The sequence below is a fragment of the Triturus cristatus genome, chromosome 7 (assembly GCF_964204655.1).
Source record: "Triturus cristatus chromosome 7, aTriCri1.1, whole genome shotgun sequence".
NCBI lineage: Eukaryota > Metazoa > Chordata > Amphibia > Caudata > Salamandridae > Triturus > Triturus cristatus.
In genome coordinates, this window is record NC_140590.1 from 1,239,528,031 (window position 1) to 1,239,532,799 (window position 4,769).

Sequence of the window (4,769 nt, forward strand, 5' to 3'; positions counted from 1 at the left end):
AGTCAGTCAGTCTCTCTCTCTCAGTCAGTCAGTCAGAAAGTCTCTCTCTGTCAGTCTCTCTCTCTCTCTCAGTCCATGTCTCTCTCTCTCTCTCTCTCTCTCTCTCTCTCTCGCTCTTTCTCGGTCAGTCAGTCTCTCTCTCCCTCAGTCAGTCAGTCTCTCTGTCAGTCAGTCTCTTGTTCTCTCTCTGTCAATCTCTCTCTCTGTCAGTCAGTTAGTATCTCTCTGTCAGTCAGTCAGTCACTCTCTGTCAGTCAGTGAGACTCTCTCTCAGTCAGTCAGTCTCTATCTCAGTCAGTCTCAGTCAGTCAGTCTCTCTCTCTAAGTCAGTATCCCTCTCTATCAATCTCTCTCTCTCTCTGTCAGTTGCTCTCTCTCTCTCTCTTAGTCAGTCAGTCTCCCTCTCTCTTAGTCAGTCTCTCTCTCTTAGTCAGTCATTCTCTTTCGCTAAGTCAGTCAGTCTCTCCCTGTCAGTCTCTCTCTCTCTCTCAATATCTCTCTCTCTCTCTCTCTCTCTCTCTCTCTCTCAGTCAGTCAGTCTCTCTCTCCCTCAGTCAGTCAGTCTCTCTGTCAGTCAGTTTCTCGGTCTCTCTCTCTCTGTCAGTTTCTCTATCAGTCAGTCTCTCTCTATCAGTCAGTCTCTCTCTGTCATCCAGACAGTCTCTCTCTCAGTCAGTCAGTCTCTCTCTCTCTCAGTCAGTCTCAGTAGGTCAGTCTCTCTCTCTAAGTCAGTCTCTCTCTGTCAGTCTTTTTTCTCTCTCCCTGTCAGTCTCTCTCTCTGTCAGTCTCCCTCTCTGCCAGTCCGTCTCTCTCTGTCAGTCTCTCTCTGTCAGTCTCTCTCTCTCTCTCTGTCTCTCTCAGTCCGTCTCTCTACCTCTCTCTCTCTGTCAGTCAGTCTATCTCTCTCATTCAGTCTCTCTCTCTCTCCCTCAGTCAGTCTCTCTCGCTCTCTGTCAGTCAGTCAGTCTCTCTCTGACAGTCAGTCTCTCTTTTAGTCTCTCTCTCAGTCAGTCAGTCTCTCTCTACTCTCTCCACTGTTTCTCTCTCCACTATTTCTTTCTCCACTCTCTCTCTCTCCACTTTCTCTCTCTCCACTTTCTCTCTCTCGCTCTCCACTCTCTCTCTCTCCCATTTCTCTCTCTCTCCACTGTCTCTCTCTCTACTCTCTCGCTTGCCACTCTCTCACTCTCCACTCTCTCGCTCTCCACTCTCTCTCTCTCTCTCTCCACTTTCTCTCTCTCCACTTTCTCTCTCTCTCCACTCGCTCGCTCTCCACGTTCTCTCTCTCTCCACTCTCTCTCTCTCTCTCCCTCTCTCTCTCTCTTGCTCTCTCTCTCTCCCTCTCTGGGGGGCCATGGGTACATTACCTGCAAGGTCCATGGGCCGCCAAGGAAGGCCTGCCGGGCCGCTGGCGGCCCGCGGGCCATACTATGAGTACCACGGCACTAGATCCTGTGCACACAATACCATACTTTGGTATAGTATATACAGAGCCAGCTTCCTACACTCATCCACCTGTAGCTCTTTTGTAAGGTCAGAGTAGAACGGCAACGCTCTTTTTAGGTCCAGACGTTGGACTATTCCTCCTCTTTAGGGAGAGCGGAGTAGCATACAAATTAGGCAAGGTGACTGATTGCCTCCCAAACAATGGTGTTACCACTTTCGGTAGAAAAGAGGCCCTAGTGCGAAGCACCAATTTATCAGGAAAGATAGTCCGGAAAGGAGGCTTGGATGACACAGCCTGCAATTCGCTTACCCGCCTGGCAGAAGTTTGTGTCACTAAAAAGGCAGTTTTGATGGAAAGCACCCGGAGTGGGCAGTTGTGCAGAGGGTCGAACGGAGCATCAGGAATGAAAGAATCAAATTAAAGTCTCAACGAGGCATCATGAATAGAGCAGACAGGAACATATACACAAGTCCCTTAAGAAATCAGTTTACTATAGGAGATATAAATAAAGAGAGTTGATCTGGCAGCCTCAAGAAGGTTGACAAGACCAAAAGGAACCCTTTAAGAGTGCCCAAAGCAGAGCCCTGCTGGCCAATGGTTAAAATAAAGAGAAAGACTTGCGAGAGGAAAGCAGAAAGAGGATTAATAGACTCTTCTGTACAATATTTTACAGATTTCTGCCACCAGCAGGCGTTCACAGGCTTCGAAGAGGGATGCCTGGCTGACAAAAACACATCACAGACTTCGGGAGGTAGATCGAATTCTGTCAACTGTCACCGCTCAATCTACACGCATGAAGACATAGAGTTGACAGGTTCGGGTGCAGACCTTCCAGAGGATCAGAGGATCGCTGGCAGTTGAAGAAGTTCAGGATACCAGACCCTCTGTGCTCAGTCTGGACCCACAAGAATGACTTGGGCCTGGTTGCTCCTGATCTTCTTGAGCACTCTGGACAGGAGTGGTATTAGCGGTAAGGGGTACACGAAGCCTGAGTTCTACTTGAGACCTTGCAAACTCCAGCATGCAAAACCTCTGACAGTACATGTTCTCGGCAGAGGAGAACAGATCTAACTAAGGCTCTCCCCACTTATGAAAGAGACCTTGCACCACCTCCGGATGGAAATGCAATTCGTAATCCACTAGGCATTGATGGCTGAATTTGTCCACCCTGGTGTTCAGGGAATCTGTCAGGAGTTGAACCACCAGGGATATGCCCTTCTGTTCCATCCATGTCCAGAGACGTAGGGCCTCTTGACAATTGGTCCAGGCCCAACGCCGCCCTGTTAGTTGCAGTACCACATGGTGGTGGTGTTGTCCGTGAACACGGGAACCAGCCTTCCCTTGATGGAAGGGAGAAAGCTTTCAATGCCAAGCGATTTGCTCAGAGCTCCAGCAAGTTGATGTGGAGAACAGATTCTGCAGGAAACCAGAGTCCTCTGATCTCCACCTCATCTAGATGGCCACCCTATCCCAGGAGTGATGCATCTGTCACTACTATGTGATCTGGTTATGAAAGGGAGAGGGGTCTGCCTCTGACCCAATCGTGGTTTGTCAGCCACCACTGCATATCCGGTGAACTTCCTTCAGAGATCTGGACCATGTCGAAGAGATTCTCTTGATGTTATGCCCACTGGAACTTCAGAGCCCGCATGCGCCATCTGGCATGTGCCACTAGCAGGATGCACGAGGCCATGAGGACCAGAAACCTCAGAGTCAGCCTCACCGAAAACCAGGATAGAGGCTGAAACATCAGTATCATAGCCTGAATATCCTGGACTTACCGCTCAGTTGGATAGGCCCGAAACTGCGACAGCTTCGATGAAAGGGAGCGGCTAACAAGGAGTCATGTGTGACTTCGGCACGTTGATAGTGAACCCCACTGAAAGCAGGCGAACCATATCTCTGTGCAGTGGAAGTATTGTAGCCAATGAGGTCGATCCAACGTGTGATTATTGCTTATTGAAAACTTTACCTAATACCCCGCCATGTCAACTTGAAAGCAGGTGATTCACCAAAGGCTGGAGATTGGACAGGACAGTCTGGGACGAGCTCGTCTTCAACAGCCAGTCGTCGAGATAGGGGGAAGACCGGAACCCCTGATCTGCGCAGATGAACTGCAGCCACCACCATCACCTTGGTGAACACCTGAGGGGTGCTGGTAAGGCCAAATGGTAGCACTGTGAACTGAAAGTGCTTGCTGCCTACTGTAAGTTGCAGGTTGCGCTGATGGGCAGGCATGATGGGAATGTGAAAGCTGGCGTCCTGCAAGTCCAACGCTACCATCCAGTCTCCGGGGTCTAGGGCAGACAAGTCATGGGACAGAGTGAGCATTTTGAACTTTTCTTTTTTGAGGAAGTAGTTGAGGGCTCGCAGATCTAGGATAGGACGAATGCCCTTGTCCAGTTTCAGGACCAGAAAGTAGCAGGAATAGCAACCACAGCCTACACACATCCCTGTTTGGCATGCCCACAACACACTGTATGGGATATAGGTAAGACACCACTCTAGCAGGCCTTAGCCCTAAGGCAGGGTGCACTATATCTCCTGTGATGGCATATCTGCATGGATATTGTAAGTTACCAGGGAATCGATAGTAAGTTCATGGGCTGGAAACACGTCATTACGAGTTCCGCCATACCTCCAAAACAGGCTCCAAAATAGCCCCATTAAAATGCAGTAAAGGCTCAGATGTTGAAGTAGGTGAATGCAACACCTCTGTAAGCAGGTTAGATTTATACTCCGCAGAAGGTAACTGCAAATCCAACAGCTCTGCGGCCTTTTTTATTACCACATGGTAAGGAGCCAACTCCTGAGGTGGAGAGGATCTAGACGAAGTATGCTCCCACTCAGGGGTCATATCCAGGCCACTAGCCTCTTGTATCCCTTCAAATTCATCTGAGGACGTGTCCACTTCACCTTCCTCTACCTCCACTCTATACCTTTCTTCATCCAAGACCCTTTGGGCCTCCCTCCTTGAATAAATCCGTGGAGCCGGCGTCGTCGACGTCGTACGTGGCGTCGGTGGAACCAGAGGAGATGGATTCGGCGGCGCCATAGACGGAGTCGGCGGCGCCGGACGCGGCACCGAGGGAGTCGGCAACGGCGTCGAGGAAGGCTCCGAAGCAGGACGATCCAGCCGAAGTCGTGATGGATCCCCAGACGCCGCCGGAAACTCCCACGAAGGCGCCATCGGCAGAAAGGGCATAAACGGGGCCTGAGCATAATGCTGCGGCACGCCTAAAGTATATGCCATAGGACCCACAGGACCAGTCGGTGCACCGGATGGGACGGCAGCCCGATTGAAGACTCCATACATGGCATT

At 50.5% G+C, this 4,769-nt stretch overlaps 1 pseudogene; it reads left to right on the forward strand.

Annotated features, from left to right (window-relative positions):
• The first annotated feature begins 3,345 nt into the window (after nt 1-3,345).
• On the forward strand, nt 3,346-3,451 carry LOC146811704 (U4 spliceosomal RNA; annotated as a pseudogene).
• Nucleotides 3,452-4,769: the final 1,318 nt, after the last annotated feature.